General features: G+C 38.8%; 1 long non-coding RNA gene across 1 annotated transcript in view; it reads right to left on the reverse strand.

Annotated features, from left to right (window-relative positions):
* LOC309660329 overlaps positions 1–17954 on the reverse strand; it is a 277845-nt gene that overhangs the window by 145793 nt on the left and 114098 nt on the right. The gene's annotated exons all lie outside the window — the stretch shown is intronic.

A 17954-nucleotide genomic window follows, 5' to 3' on the forward strand; every position in this document is an offset into this window, starting at 1 on the left:
AATTCTACAGAGCAAGAAAGGTAAAAAGCATACTGTGTTACTGTTAAGCCTGATTCATTTTGTTGTTGCTGTTATACACATAACATAAAATTTACCATCTTAACCGTTTTTAAGTGGACAGTTCACAGGATTAAGTATATTCCTATCGTTATGCAACCATCACCTCGCTCCATCTCCAGTAGTCTTTTCATCTTGCACAACGAAACTCTGGACTCGTTCAGTTGTAACTCCCTACTCCCCTACAGCCTTGACAACCATCATTCTACTTTCTGTCTCTATGAATTTGACTGCTCTAGGTACTCATATAGAGGGATCAGACAGTATTTGTCTTTTTGTGATCAGATAATTTCACTTAGCATAATTCCTCAAGGTCCATCCATGTTGTAGTATGTGTCACGATTTCCTTCCTTTTTAAGGCTAAATAATACTCCATAGTACGTAAATACCATATTTAATTTGTCTATTTACCCATCGATGGACACTTGGGTTGCTTCTACCTTTTGGCTATTGGGAATAATGCTGCTATGAACATGGGTGTACATTTATCTCTCTAACACCCTTCTTTCAATTCTTTTAGGTCTATATGGAAAAGTGGAATTGCTGATTCACATGGTCACTCTATGTTTAATTTTTGGAGGGAACTTCATTCTGTTTTCACAGCTGCTGCACCATTTTACATTCTCACCAACAGTACACCAGGGTTCCAGTTTCTCTATATCCTTGCCAATATTTGTCATTTTCTGTTTTTTTGTTTGTTTTTCTTTGTAGTAGCCAACCGAATGGGTGTGAAGTGGTATGTCGTTGTGATTTTGATTTGCATTTCTCTAATAATTAGTGATGTTGAGCATCTTTTCATGTGTTTATTGGCCATTTCTTTGGGGAAATGTCTATGTCCTTTGTCTATGTTTTAACTGGTTTCTTGTTTTTTGTTGTTATAGTTGAGTTGTAGGAGTACTTTATGTGTTCTGGATATTAACCCCTTATCAGATATATGATTTGTGAATATTTTCTCCCATTTCATGGGTTGCCTTTTCACTTTGTTGACTATGTCCTTTGAGGCACAGGTGTTTTTAATTTTGATGTAATCCAATTTATCAATTTTTTCGTTTGTTGCTTGCGCTTTTAGTGTCATAGGTAAGAAATCATTGACATGAATCATTGACATGAAGCTTTTACCCTATGTTTTCTTCTAACAGGTTTATATTACAGGTTCAGCTCTTTCATTTATGTCTTTGATCCAATTTGAGTTAATTTTTGTATATGGTGTAAGGTAAGGGTACAACTTTATTTATTTATTTTTTGCATGAAGATATTCAATTTTCCCAACACCACTTCTTAAAAAGACTGTTCTTTCTCCACTGAACCGCCTTGAAACTCTTGTCAAAAATCACTTGACTATATATGCAAGGGTTTATTTCTATTCCATTGGTCTCTATGTCTGTCTTTATGCCAGTACTGCATATTTTGATTACTGTAGCTTTGTAGTAAGTTTCAAAAATCAGAAAGTGTGAGACCTCCAACTTTGTTGTTTTTCAAGATTGTTTTTGACTACTTGAAGTCCCTTGAGATTCCACATGAATTTTAGGATGGACCAACTCAGTTTTTGCATGCTAAATTTCTAGTAAAGAAATGCCAATAAAATTACAGGAGCATAATAATGGTAATTTTCTTCAGTTGGCAGAAACTGTAAAAAATTTGATTATTTTAGGTCAGAATATTAATTCAGAATATCAACAATGAAACCAAAATATTGTAATAGTTGAGTGTATAAAATGAAAAACCAAGTAAATAAAATTGTAGCATATGCAATGAGTGAAATCTCTTAGAATAAGGTAAATATTATAAATATTTCTGTATATCATTCTCAACATCTGTCATAAATAATGTAAAACAGATAAAAATTATTGGTAGAGTTATGGTTTCCTCAAAATATAAATATTTCATTTTGGGAACATCTGGGGTTTTTTTTTTCCAGTAGAATAACATGATCATACACACACAATAGTAAATAACTTCCGTAACCAAATCTAGACAGAAATAGTCTGCAGGTCCAGGCATACAACATGCCAAAAATGTATGTGGAAAACATAAGAGCTTATAACAAAAGATCCTAAAAAAAACTAAACAAATGAAGAAAAAATCTTATAGGAAATTCTTTCTTGATTTTCTGCACATTTTAAAACCTGATTAGTGAACAATAGATCAAAAGTCTCAACACCACTCATTTTTTTTTTATAGCTTCCAATGACTACACAATGAAGTTTGAGCTTCAGTGAATTATTGGAGTATAGTGAGTAAAAATACTGATTTAAAATGCATTTACCAAACATAAATTTGAACTATTACCAAATACACAATGGGGTAGTGGAAATGATGCTGTCCTATCACTGAAACTTCAACTAGAGACAGTGAACTGTGCTTTTTCTTTACAAGTTATTGATGTTATTTAAAAGGTGTAGACTGTAGAATGTATACTTTAGAAAGCATGACCAGATTCCTTTTGAAATTTAATTGCTTAGGACTCATTTGGCGTAATGACCAAGCATCATACACAAAATGATGCAAGAATAAGAATTCAGTATACCTAATCACCTTGAATACATCAAAGCGTTAAGAAAGTATGCAAAGAAGGATAAAGCTAACTTTACGAGAGTATATCATTGATGATGCAGTGGGCTCCCAGTTGTGCTGGCAAGGTTCTTCCATCTGCTGTTGAGGCTGGGGGCTCTCAGACAAGTGCTCTCAGCTATCAGCCCTCTTCCTGAGCTGCCTTTGCTGAAGAGACCCACCTCCTCCAAGGACAGACCTCCTTCCTGGGGCAGCCAACGCTCCAGCTCTGATCAACAGAGGGGTATGATGGCCAGCCTCTCTGGCTCCAACTCCAAACAACTATGAAGGACCACTCCAGCTCCGGACCCTGCTGTGTGGTCAGCTAAGGCCTCGTTCAAACTACATCAGGATCTTTCCTTCTCTTCCTTTCTCTTCTCTTCCCTTCCTTTCCTGTCCTGCCTTTTCCACCCTTCTTTCCCTTCTAAAGGTGTTCATCTGAAGAGCGCTCAACGATAAACTTTTTGCCTGCTAATCTGTCTCTCAGAGTCTGCCCAATTGACAATATATGCTAAACAAATTGTCACCCCCGACACTGACAACAACTTCTCCTATGTAGAAAATACTAGGGGAAAAAGGAGAAAGAAAACTCAGTTCTGCTGCAAGTCTGATTATCAGCCTACATATGATATGACCTCACCTTTAAAAGAAAAGTTTAAGAAACTAAAAGAATGTCATGACCTTTTCCATGTTTCAGATGACATGTGAAATTTGAAGAATTCGAGGGAAGGTGAGCTAGTATTGCAACTATGTAAAAATGTACAATTTAATTGACTAACATACTGAGGAATGCATATTTATGAGATATTGAATGTGTAAGAAATAAACAACTTTTAAGTTGTTTTTTAAAAATCTAATATGATGCCTGTTAAAGTACTACAGTATATTTAGAGCAAGAAGTTACCTGACATATTTGTGAATACTTTATAGCTCTCAGGATATATTTAACTCCATCAGTGGAGGATGTCTATAGCTTCTCAAAATTGGAATATATTAGAAATTATGTAAAGTTCTACTATAACTTTACAAGAAAGACTGTTACATCTAGTCACTTTAGGTGTCAGAGTAACTACAGGAAGTCCCCTACACACGAACGAGTTCCGTTCCGAGAGCGCATTCCGAAGTCCAATGTGTTCGTAAGTCCAACAACGTTAGCCTAGGTACCCTACTAACACAGTCAGCTATATCGTACTGTACTGTAATAGGTTTATAATACTTTTCACACAAATAATACATAAAAAACAAACACAAAAAATAAAGAAAACATTTTTAATCTTATAGCATACTACCTTGCAAAGTACAGTAGTGCAGTACAACAGCTGGCACACAGGGGCTGGCATCGAGGGAACAGGCAGGAAGAGTTACTGACTGGAGGAAGGAGAGGAGGTGGGAGATGGTAGAGCTGAAGGATCGTCAGCAATAGGAGACGGAGGGCAAGCTGCAATGTCGCTCATGCCTGATGTGGATGGAACGCACGTTTGCATCTTTGAAAGTTCGAAACTGGAAGGTTAGTATGTAGGGGACTTACTGTCAATTCTGAAACTATCATAAGGAATTTTATTTCCATGAAAGCAAGACGTGTCAATATTTTGTAATGAATTGTTAAATCCTAAGACTTTGAATGCCTAATTATTGTGACTAAAATTTTGCATTTTAGGATGAGCTTGTGTTTAATACTTTGATCTGTGTAATTCATATATAATAATATTGTTTGGTTATTATTGACAACGCACCAACATTTTTGGGTATTTTGGGACTAGTAGCGGCCTCGCTAATTACTGCGTATTTGAGATTTTTAAGGGGCTAATCAGAAATTCTATACTGAATGAACTATTTAAATTGGTTAAATCTTTAAAAGATAATAAAAATCAATTCCCACAAATTATACAACTCCAAGCCTTCAGTTATCTGTATCAGACTTTGTTCTGCTACAAACACAATAATGTCACAGATATTATTTTGTTCTGCTACAAACACAATAATGTCACAGAAGTTGAGACAAATTAATTGTAATGGGTTGTTATCATATGAGTCACAGTACTTCTAGACCTTTCATTCATTTAGTCACCACGTATTTATTTAGCACTGCATTAGGTATCTATTGCTGCCTACTAAATTACCCCAAATGTAGTAGCTTAAGTCAACAAGCATTTATTACCACACAGCTTCTGGGGGCCAGGATAAAGACACCTTAGATGTGTGGTCCTGACTCAGGGTGTCTCCAGAGGGCGCAGTTAGCTGTGGGCCTGCAGTCTTCTCAAAGTTCAACTTAGGCTAGAGACTTCTCCTCTAAGCTCTCTCCAGCGTGGACAGGCCTCAGCTTCTTGCCACATGGGTCCCTTCACAGGGCTTCTCACAACATGGCAGCTGGCTTTCCACAGAGAAGAAAGAACAAGTGAGAGCCCAAGGTAGCAATCGCAGTGCCATACTACCTGATTTCAGAAGTGACATACCATGACCTCTGCAGTATTCTACCGGTCACACAAATCAACTCTGCTACGTGTGAGCAAGGACTGACAAGGATGCGGATGCCGGCAGGCAGGTACCCATGGGGCCATCTTGGAGAACGGATCCCACATCCCCTTATACTGGCTGAGCAATGCATGAGGTACTGGGGAACATGGACATGAATCTGCGGGGGAGCAAAGCCTGCCCCTCCCTCAGAATGTGTCTCTTTGGCATGAGGATTAATCTAGGCTGATTATATTCAAGAAACAGAAAACTCAAGAAGTTTTTCTTGTTACCGCCCCCCCCTTAACTGCCTAAACGAATTTAGATAGAGGGCCTGTTCCCAGAATAGTGCTACCACCAGAGATGGCTGCAACAGAATATGGGCTGGGTGTTCTGGAGGCATGGCCCAGAAAACATTTGTTTACCAAACCTTTGCTTCTCCATTTCCATGTGAATTGCCTTCCTCTCCCTTTGAAGTCCCAAACCCCTACCCCCAACATCCTCTTTTGTCTTTAGCTAAAGACGGTATTTAAAGTGAGAATTTCAGCCATTTTGGCGAGTTACTCACTTTTCCTGGGTCTTTTCCACATATGCATGCTATTAAACTTTTGTTTGATTTTCTCCTGTTAATCTGTCTCATGTCAATTTAATTATTAGACCAGCCAGAAGACCCTGGAAGGGGAGAGGGAAGTTTCTTGCTCCCTGATAAATCCTTCTTTCATGGAGCTTCCATTTTGAAAGCGGAACAGATCTGAACAAATAATTATGTTTCTACTCTTGTTAACTGTCGACTTAAAAAAAATGCACAACGTGAGATCTGCGAGTTAAGTTTTATTTGGGGCAAAATGAGGACTGCAGCCCGGGAGACAGCATTTCAGATAGCTCTGAGAAACTGCTCCAAAGAGGCAGGGGAGAAGGTCAGTATATATGTGATTTTGGGGAAGGGAGAGTACCTGAAATCGAGCACATATTTTTTTGGAGAAGGTTTCTGCTAGTCATGAGGAGCAGACGTCACCATGAAGGATTTTAGTGTTTTTCTAGCTATGAGGAGATACAAGAATTGGGTTCATAAAATCGGCTCCTGAAAATATCTAACTATCTGAAGACCTGTTCTGCCAGTTTCTCCTAGAGTGCAGAGGGCCTCATTTCAGCTCTCCACCCTGAACTCCTTTCAGGGGGTATTGAAGGTCAGCAGCTGCAGAGCCCATGATTTAATCCTTGTAGAGGTAGATGGCAAGCACCAGTGGTGAGTGCCAACTGTAGTTGACAAAAACTTGTCTGAAAGAATGAGCTTATGGTGCTATAGGCAAGTATAGCAGGGAAATCACTGAAGGCTTCACTGAGGAAGTGTCTTCTCAACTAATCCCTGTGGGATGAATAGGAGTAGCTGGGAAGGAGCTTTAAAAGCAATATGGGGGATTTAGTTTTGAGGAAAGATTGTGTTGAAATAAGCTTCAAAATTGAGAGAATGTAGAAGGAAACCTTATATGCTCCTCTTTAGAAAAAGATAGGATCAGAAATATGTCTCTCTAAGAATGGAAATCAGTTTCAGAACAATAAGTAGCTTGGGAGCTAGATTTTGAACGCTGAGAGACTCAAAGCAACTACAGGTCTGATTTGACTAAACTTGCTCATCTTAAGCTCCTGACTCCCGAGGACAAGGTAATAATTTTCCCAGTGCCAATAAACCTGTTAATTTACGATCTCACCACACACATTAAAGCCCTCGGTGTAACTAGTTGTTTAAAATGCTTGTAAAACATTGTTTAGTTAATTACTTGAGTCATAAAACCACAGCTCTTGTGAATATTAATGATGGGTTAAAAGCTGTATCTGTTGTTGTAAATGATTCACAGGTAAGCTTACTGAGCTCTTTCTAAAGGTGTATTACACTCAAAGGCTATAAAAACACAATTTGCAAATAGGTCAGTAAAAGAGCTCTCCTATACTTCTCTTCCTGCTACAGCAGAATTTTTTTTAGTAAGGCAATTTCTAAAATCTTTTTATCCACAAAACTGAGACTTGACACTGGGCAGGTGGGGGGACATGTGAAAAAATTTCTTTTCGAATTTATAAACCTTACCAGTTTTTCATATTAAGTATTGTCATATTTTTTAAATGAATACCTGACCTCCTGACCTCTCCACTAACATGAAAATTCTGCCGTGTGTGCACATGTGTGTGTGTGTGTGTGTGTGTGTGTGTGGCACCCCGGAGACAGCAGTAGTTTTCAAAGGATGGCCCTAGACCACCAGCAGCAGCAGCAACGAGGAGTTTGTTTAAAATGCAAATCCTCAGGCTTGCCCCAAACCCACCACTCAGAAACTTTGGTGGGAGAGCCCAGCAGTCTGCCTTTTAACAAGTGAAGTGATTCCAATGCACTGAAGCTTGAGAATCCCTGAGGTCTAGCGTCACTCGCTATTGTCAACTGCTTGTTACCACGTCTGTGACTCATCGCGGATGATTGGGGGTCAGCAGTTCACTAACATATGAGCTCCACAGGCCGCTCCCATGCCCTCTCAAAGGTGCAGTGGACTCCCTCATTTCCCCTGGGTCATCTCCCATGTATATGTGACATATACATGTTAATAAACTTCTGTGTTTTTTCTCAAAAATAAAGAGATGATATAAATGAACTTATTTACAAAACAGAAATAGACTTACAGACAGTGACAACAAACTTATGGTTACCAAAGGGGAAAGGGAGGGGGAGGGATAAATTAGGAGTTTGGATTAACTAGTGTATAGATACACACTACTATAAATAAAATAGATAACGAATAAAGACCTACTGTATAGCACAGACAACTATAGTCAATATCTTGTGATAACCTATATGGGAAAAGAATCTGAAAAAGAATATAGGTATATGTGTAACTGAGTCACTTTGCTGTACACCTGAAAGTAACACAACATTGTAAATCAACTATACTACCATTTAAAAAAAAAAAAGAGAGGTGTTGACAACAAAGGATGATTCACAACTCTCCCATGCTTTCCAAATCTTTAGCATTAAATTTGGGAAAGACACCCTTTCTAGCACACAATGATTTAATCATTTTCAGCCTAGGAAGAGAGGGAGATAAGGTATTGAAGAGGATCATCTGGGCTGAAGGTCAGGTGCTCTGCACAGGCTAAGTGTGACCCTGAGTCCACAGTGTGGAATGACTCTACACAGTTCTCTGAAGGCCTCTGTTTCTTCACCTGTGAAAGGAATGTTCAACCACTGTGTGACCTTTGCCACAAATGTTCACTCTTTAAAGAGATTTTCCTCTTGCATTTAAGTATTCCTTTGATCTGATTTGATTCTGAGTTTATTCCAAATTCATATAAATGTTTCTAAGGAACTTTAATTTTAAAGGGAGATTTTTGTTGTTCTTTTTTTTAAGGCTATAGATTGAATTAAAATGAAGGCCACTCCAGCACTGGCCCTTTAAGGCTCAATATATAAACCTAAATATAACAAAATCATATTTAGGTTTGGTAACAGCGATGTGACTTTATTCTGACTACCTTCCCCAGCCATTTGGGAGATTAAGCCCTATTCTATCAATACACCCAGATATTCGGGTGACCAGCCTCCTGGTTGGCCCTGACGCTCCCCGTTTTGGTACTGAAAGTCCTGAGTCTCAGGATACTTGGCGACCCCACCAGTATGTTTGACTGCTGAGGAAGATGATCTTAAGTTTTAGAGCTAAAACTTCTCTTCTTTTTTTTAAAAAGTCCAATTGGCTAATTAGGTTCATTTTCCCCTGGGTTGAGTAGTCTTTAAACTAGGCAGGGTGGAACCAAAATGTGAAACACTGCAACTCAGAAGTGTGATGTTGGAACTCTTCCCCTTCTTTGACTCCAGTCAGAAAATCCTACACTGTTGGTGGGATTGTAAATAGGTGCAGCCACTATGGAGAACAGTATGGGGGTTCCTCAAAAAACAAAGAATAGAGCTACCACATGATCCTGCAATCCCACTCCTGGGCATATATCCAGAGAAAATGATAATTTGAAAAGATACATGCACCCCAGTCTTCATAGCAGCACTATTTACAGTAGTCAAGACATGGAAGCAACCTAAATGTCCAATGACAGATAAATGGATAAGAAGATGTGGTACGTATATCCAATGGAATATTACTCAGCCATAAAAAAAGAATGAAATAATACCATTTGCATCAACATGGATGGACCTAGAGATTATCACCCTAGTGAAATAAGCAAGACAGAGAAAGAAGAATATCATATGCTATTGTTATTATGTGAAATCGAAAAAAAAAATGATACAGATGAACTTATTTACAAAATAGAAACAGACCCACAGACATAAAAAACAAACTATGGTTACCAAAGGGGAAGCGGGGATGGATAAACTAAGAGTTTGGGATTAAAATATACACACTATTGTATATAAAATAGATAATCAACAAAGACCTACTGTATAGCACAGGGAACTCTACTCAATATCCTGTAATAACGTATAATGGAAGAGAATGTAAAAAAAGAATATAGTCATTTATATATATATGTACACCTGAAACTAACACAACATTGGAAATCCACTTTATTTCAATAAATTTTTTTAATATGGCAAATAAAATAAAATAAAAAGTGACACCCAGAGAGACAGGAAGAGAGACCGATGTCAACCCCCGGCCTGCCTGCAGAATGTCCCAGCAGCTTGGCCTCATCTGTCAGGAGGGGGCGGGGACCACAGCTCTCGGAAGTGGAGATGGTAGCTGGCACTGGCCCATCTTGGGTGGCCTGCTTGAAGTTTTTATCGCTTAACGGAGACACTGATAGCCAGATGCTCAAAACACTGACCTCAGTGGTAAAATTCCTAGTGCCCATGGGTGGGGGTGACCATATGATGATGGTCCCGTGTCCAGTCACAGGTTTCATCTTGGCAGATGGCGTCCGTTTATTCCTACTTTTGTTAGTTTCTAAAATGAGTGTGTCTTTCTTTCCCATATACTCTGACCATATAAATAACTTTACAATTATTCATAATCTTCACAGACTGTTTTCAACTCTCATAAGAAACCCTTTTAAATCAATGGTGGAATTAGTACATGGTTCTGTGAATAGCTGGAGGAGATCCGGGTAGTGGTAATTTCTTCACAAACTGCATTTCCTCAGAGCACTGTACCCAGGGCTGAGTATTTTGAGTGAAGTGCTGCTTCAACTATGCTAATTTGATGAGTCATCTGATTTAAACTTGGCATGATAACTGATAACTGCCATGGTGGAAAGAACACCTAACTCAGAAGATTTGAGTTTTTATTCTGATTTTTCAGGTCATTTAGCCAGTTTGCATTGGTAAGGCATTTCATCTCTCTGGGTTTCAGCCTATTATCATAAAATGGTGAAATCAATCTTTGCTCTTATGCTCAGATATTACAGTATGAATTGGAAGCAGTATACACAATAGGAACAGTATAAATGTTAGGAAATTATCAAACCTTAGAATGATTCAAAACAATGAAATTTAGGATTACGGTGTTCCTTTTAGAAGTATAGAAGTCCTAATCTTTAGAAGTAAGGCAAAATAATCTGTTACTATTTGATGGATTTTCCAAAATCTAGTTAATTGGCTCTACTTCAAAATTGCTCCTACGTAATGAAGTTACAGGGTCAACTTGGACAGAATATTCCTGTTTGGGCATCTCTTCTAGGTAGAGAGAAAAAATATCATTGCTGGTGCCCATTCACTCTGTTCTCATTTTTTTCTGATTCATTCTTCCTCAAGGCGGTACCTGTAGCTTGGCCCGTGTTATTTCATCAAAGTCTGCACCTCTAATTTAATAGTGGTCATGGTATATGGGGGTGGGGATTTCACTCAGTGAAAATCTCGTTGGGTCTGTTTCTTCCTTGTTGGCACGCCTGACATGTGTTCAGCCTTCCATGACTTGATTGCTGTCTCCGTTTTCACGTTAAAGTTTCCATTTAAAAGGTGCAGCCACCCATGTTTTCACCTGGTAAGCATTTACTAAGGCTAGAAACAACTACAGTTTACTCTGTTACTGGGCAACTATGCCTACGCTTCCAGTGAGGTTTCCCTCACTACCTGGAGAAGGTAAACCAGAACTTGAGAAGTTTCTTTTCGGGCTGGCCTGGGTCGGGAAGGGTACTAGTCAGGTATGTACAGCCCATGATTCCTCAAGAACCATGGCAGCTTCTGAGGTCTCCCATGCCAGGTAACCCAACCCTGACTACCTTCTGTCTTTGTGTGTCTCCACTCAGGATTCAAATTCCAGGCAGAGAGGGGATGTGGGTGGTGCGGCCGGACCCACGTGACCACTGCTGTGGGGAGGGGGCGGAGGACACATGACTTACAGGGAGGCGGGATGGGGATGGGGGTGCCGTTACTCAAACCGGGGTGTGATGGAGAAGTTTTATCAAGCTTCACACGCCCACTTTCCATCCTCAGATTCTTTACTTGACAAAACGCGAGACAAGACACCAGCACGCAGACCCTCCCAGGCAATCCTGGATCCCCAATCTTGAACCTCAGTGGTGAACCACTGTCTTAAAGGGAGAAGAGTCATCATCCTTATTTCCTTCATGGATTCTCTCCTTAATTGTGGTAGGAAAAAGCAAAAGAGGAAAACTTCTTTGTGAATTTCGGAAAAAAACCCCACATAGATCATTCTTTACAGGATACAAAGGATAAGGAAAAAAAATTAACACAGATTTTGAGGGGAGAAATACTGAGACTGCTGACACTGGTGGGTTTCCATTCTCACATTAAACGAAGAAGTGATTCGTCAGCTGGGATGGAGGTGTGATGAGGTGAGTGAGGAATATTTGTAAGACTTACTATCTGTTTTCCACTAGGAAGGTCATTAAACCTTTGTCCGAGCGTTAGAACAGCCAAATTTAGAAGCATGCATTTTAATGTGTTTAATTAACTATAGGCACCTGTTAGTTGAAATCCTGGATTTACGTTTGAAATAATTTCTGTTTACTTCGTTTCTGATTACAAAATTAGTATGTGTTCTCTCTAAGAAATTAAGAAAATGTAAACAAAAACAAGAAAAAAGAAAAATCTTAATGCTAAGAAGTAACTATCATTACCATTTTGTTTTATATCCTTTCAAGATTTTGTATTCATATGTGCAAATATTAAAATTTAAAATATCTGTGTTTTTCTTTCATGTAACTATTACATGTCCATTGTCCAAAAATTAGAAAAATACCAAAACACATATAGTATAAAACAGACAACACTCGTCATTCCAACACTTAATGTGTACCCATGTGTAGATACAGGTTTTCTCAAATAAAAATAGGATTTCCAGCTTTCAGATATCACCTCACTTTATAAAATGTCATCCATCTCTACTCCAGTGGCTCTCAACCAGACGCGATTTTGTTTGGGGGACATTTGGCAATATTGGAGACGTTGTCTGTTGTCACCCTGGGGCAAGGTTACTACTGGCTTCTTCGGGATAGAGGCCAAGGATGTTTTGGAATATCCCACAATGCACAGGGCAGCCCCCAACCCCTTACAACAGAAAAGAATGACCCCCTCAAAAATGTCGATAGTGCGGAGGTTGAAAAACCCTGCCCTGTTCCCTAAGGTCTCCTTCTTTGCAGGTATAAGGAATCAGAGAATCATTTCAGCTTCAGAAGCCAATGGTCAGGATCTCTGGGATTCCAATCGATCTTGCAATTCCTGCCAAAAGTCTTCCTTTCTCCCAACCCAAGAGCAAACTTTGCAGGGATCTTGATGGGTGGAGGCAACAAAGCTTCCAGAATCTTCTATAGCACATGTTTGCTTACCCTGACAAATACCTGGATTCCTGGGAGGACCAACAGGTGTGCAACTCTGAGATGTCCTCAACACAGATGCTTGCACTGAAAATATCAGAGGCACTAGAAACCCTCTGCTATTGTTCCCCCTTTTGACTCCACTCAGGAGTCTACGTGGTCTCTATTTTCTGTACCACCCACTCACTGCATCGATTCCTGAGCTCCAGTGAGGGGTAAAGGCCCACCTTCTTGTCCGACTGTGGCATAACAAGAAGGTCTGCTGTTCTGGCCTGCCTTCCTTAGTCCCTATGCTGTCCTTCCTCAGTGATAACCCTAATTATCAAGTGATTTTCTTCTAAACACGTGTCAACCATATTACGCTCTGGGACCCAAAGTTTACAAAGAACTACAAGTTTTCTTGTCATTATTTCTTATAGCTAATAGAGTTCCATAGACCTAACTCTTTTTTTTTTTTTTTTTAACGCAAGACTGTTTTCTCATCTAAGTACTTATTTCTGACAGGCCGTTGGTCTGTTTTTATTTCATGATATTTCTCATCAGTGTTAGTGGTAAAATAGAATTTCATTATATGGATGGATTAAAATGTAAAAATTTTCTCAGTAAATATACTGGACATTCTGTTATTTTGCTCTTATAAACAATATTTTGACAAACATCTTTGCCCATATACCTTGATGTACTATCTGATTATTTCTCTTTGATAAATTTCTAGAGTGGAATTATTGATTCAAAGTTATACCCATTTTTAAGTCTAGTTGTAACCATATACAGACCCATCACACTTGTGCAAAAGTTCCTCCTTCCCCGTGTCCTTCCCTACTCTGAGTTTCATCAATCTTTTAAATCTTCACAAATCTATTAGATGGAAAGAGTTGTTTGATTGCTGTTGTGAATATGCACAGTTTCAATATTTATTATCATTTGTATTTTTTGGGAAGTTTTAAATTTTTTTTCTGAGCTGCTATTTCATTTTTTAATTTGTCTTTTCTGTAGATACACACCACAAGTATATTCTTGATGTTTTTTTTTAACTTTATTATATGTTTTTTTTTCTGTATAGAGGTTAAAATTTTGTAGCCAGATCTACCAATTTTTTCTTTTATAGTTTCTAGCTTCTGTGTACTGATTAGAGTGTTCCTACCCTCCCACCATTTCTACCTGTGGATTTGGGGGAAAAGGGGTGCCTTATAGGGTTAAAGTAAGGCTTTAAGTTTCTATTTCTGTTTGTCTTGGCTTTGTCTTGTGTTTTCTTTCTTCGTTTTTATGATTGCCACTTGTCTCTGTATCAATTGTGGAATACTTTGTGTTTTTTCATTGATTCTAAATGACCCTTTCTGTACCATTGATGTGTCTAAGTACTGTGCCAGCTAACATGTTATATAGTAGGCAAGTCTATCTTCATCTTTCTGCCTTTTCATTATTTCATTCATTTAGTTTGCCCCAAGTATCCTTTATGCAAAACAAAAACAGAGCAAAACAAACAAACAAAAACCTCCACTGATTTCTCTTAAAAGTTCAAATTTTGGTCAATTTAATGGGAATTTGACATCTGTACAGTATTGTGTTTTCTTAACCAATGCTTTTATGTAGATATTATAAATAGCTATTAAAAATCATCATAATTATATAACACATCTATTGTTTAAGCAGAAAAAGGAAACTGTAGTGGCAAAATGCCCTCCTAACATGTCAGACATGCCCTCTGTGCTCCCAGGCCTCCATCTCCCCCCACCTGCTGCTGCATCTCTGAGCGCTCTCCACAACAAAGCACCATAAAGCACACATTTGCTCGCTGCAAGCTCTGCTTTCCAGGAACCTGGACTAAGACAATTAAAAAAACCAACAGGTCATTATTGATAGATATGTATTTATTGCCATTTTAAACCTTGTTTTCCAGTTGGTTTTGTATTTCTTCTTTGCTCCTTTCTTTTTCTGTTTTTCCTTTTGTGGTTTGATGGTTTTCTTTTGTATTATGCTTGTGTTCTCTTCTTTTTGGTTTTTGTGAATCTACTGTATGTTTTTGATTTGTGGTTGCCCTGTTTTTCAAGTATGTTAACCAATTACTATGTCTACTGCTTCCCAACCTAAGTGTCTATCAACAGATGAATGGATAAAGAAGATGGTACATAGATACAATGGAATATTACTCAGCCATAAAAAAGAATGAAATATTACCATCTGCAGCAACATGGATGGACCTAGAGTTATCATGCTAAGTGAAGTAAGTCAGACAGAGAAAGACAAATACCATATGATATCACTTATATGTGGAATCTAAAATATGATATGAATGAACTTATTTACAAAACAGAAACAGACTCATAGACATAGAAAATTCATGGTTACCAAAGAGAAAAGGGGGTAGGGAAGGGATAAATTAGAAGTTTGGGATTAGCAGATACAAACTACTGTATATAAAATAGATAAACAACAAGGACCTACTGTATAGCATGGGAACTATATTCAATATCCTTCAATAAACCATAATGGTTTGAATATGAATATTATAATATATATATTCTTTTTCATATTTTTGCTGTATACCAGAAACTAACACACATTGCAACTCAACTATACTTCAATAATTTTTTTTTTTTTTTAAAGTGCCAACAGGGAAAAGAGTAAAGGACTTGAAAGGGCACTTCACGGTAGAGAAACTTCAAATTACCGATAAACCAGTCACCAATAACTCAATAAACAAAAATATTTGCTATGCTTCACTAGTATTATCAGGGAAATGCAACCTAAAACCAACTGGGGAGATCATTACAAACACCAACAAGTATGAGTAGGAAGGTAGGAATTCTCCCTCATGTTACCTTTAACACTGTGAAGCGTTACAACCACTTGACAAAACAGTTTAGCGTGACTCAGAAAGGGGAAAAATGTCCATATCCCATAAGCCTGCAATCCCACTGTCAGGCATATACTTACAAACACAAGTGCATGTGCACATCAGGAGATGCACTCCAAATGTCCACAACAGCCTTATGTGCAATAGCCAAATCCTGAAAACCAGCCATGTGTTCATCAACACTAGAATACACAGGTAAACAGTAGTACATTCATACAACAGCATACTACCCAGTAATGAAAATGAACAAACTACAACCACACACAACAACATGAACAAATTTCACAGCCATAACGTTGTGCAAAAGACAAGACACAGAGGAATAATATGGTATGTTTACATAAAGTTTAAAACAGGAAAAATGAAATCGTATTTTTAGAGGTACATATATAGGTGATAAACTATGAAGAAAAACAAAAGAATGATTATTCTTAAAAGTAGGATACTGGCTATTCTTAAAGGGGAGCAAGGGGAATGCACTCTAAGACAGACATGGGGCTCGTAGGTTACTGCTCATATTCTTTATGCTCATTTTCAGCAATGGCAAGATGCGTGTTCACTTCATTATTATTCTTTAAAGGTCATATACATTTTATCTGCTCTCCGGTATGTGTATTATGTTTTACAATTTTTACTGAGAAAATCAAAGTACCCAGTCCACCACAATCTTCTCCGAACGTCTCATCAGATGTGAGGCATCTGTTTCCTCCACCTTCTCCTTCACACTTGGAGTCAGACTTTCAATCTAATATAGAAAAAGAAACAACACCCAAAATAATTAATGCATAACTCTGTGGGTAGTGCATGCATGGTTTAAAGAAAGGCAATGGGAAGAGGGCTCACATCTCTAAAGCAAGTATCTCCTCGGCCCATAAATTCTCCAGATTTGGAGGACACAGGATATTTTGAGCAAGATTACTGCCTCTCAGTGAAAAGGTTTTTAGGGCTCTGGAGGCAGGTCAATCAGTCACTCCATTGTACAACTTCTGCGGGTTCCTTTAGGGGCCCAGGGAAGACCTCTGGGAGTTCAAAGACCTCCCTCCGCCAGGGGCAATTTTGGCATCTTAGACATCTTCTGTCAGGTTAAATTTATCCATAACTTAGACCAGATAGGATAATCCAAAATATTTTCCACTTCCAATATACATACATAAAAGCCATAGGTGTTTTCTTACTTGGGAATCTTAACTGCAAGACACAGAGGCTGCCTCTCGTTTATAAAACAGAAAAGGAGTCTATGAAAACAATACTGGGTATCTCACAGCATCCTTGCGAGGAATGGAGAGCCCTATCCAAGCTAAGCTTCCAGGATCAGTGCCCCAAACCTGCAGCATAGCTGGCCTGGTGAGGAGTCCAGGACCCCTGCCACTGCCACCTAACAATGCCCCTCCTCGGATGGAAACTCAGGCTCACAATTACGGCCACCTCAAAGCTGGAGGCCTTGGCTGTCACCATGGTGGAGTCCAGATGGCACTGTCTTCTCAAGATGCTCACTCCCAAACAGACGTCTCATATTCAACGCCTCTGACTGGCAGCACTTAGGGTACATGTACCAGCTACATGGGAAGCTAAGGAAGAATTTTCTGGGTTCCGCTGATGCACTGTGCAGGCAGAAATCATGACGATGTCTACTTCATGGTAGACATCCGTGCTCTTTTGCTAGAAAAACTTTCTGTCTGGTATAACTTATGGAATCACAGAACTTCAGTTACTGCCAATTTCTAAATACATGATTGTTGATATTTTTAACCCTCCAGAAAAAGCATGAAATTGCACCATCTGTTTTGCTCTTTTGTCCCTGGTGGGCAATATATTTCACAGAGTCCCCATGATTCAGAGGAGACAGAGGTGGGGTCTTTTTCTGAGTCCGTATGCATATTTTATAACCATTTGCCACATCACTTAGAAGGGGCTTAGTCACCAGAAATGTCCCATTCAACCATTTTGAAGGAAGTGGTTGGTGTGGAAGAGCCTTGCCTTAGTGAAAACCCACTTTTTGGTGATTCTGAAATCCTGGAGTTTCGAGGTGAGGGCTGGTGGAGAAGGTCGCAGGCTGGATTGGATGCCAGCTTTATGGCTACAGCCATGCTTCTCTGTCACAAGCTGTTGTGTTTTGAAGCTATCAACAGCTTGGAGGAGGATTTAAGATGTGAAAGTCAGGCTATATTTTTTTCCTACTCTAGTTAGCAATTTGCGACATTTGCTTTCTACCCTGGGACCTTCAGCTTCAGAGGACACCACCTCTGCACATTTAAAACCTATTTTTACATAGGAA

The sequence above is a fragment of the Balaenoptera physalus genome (assembly GCF_965194825.1).
Source record: "Balaenoptera physalus genome assembly, chromosome: 4".
NCBI classification, from domain to species: Eukaryota; Metazoa; Chordata; class Mammalia; order Artiodactyla; family Balaenopteridae; genus Balaenoptera; species Balaenoptera physalus.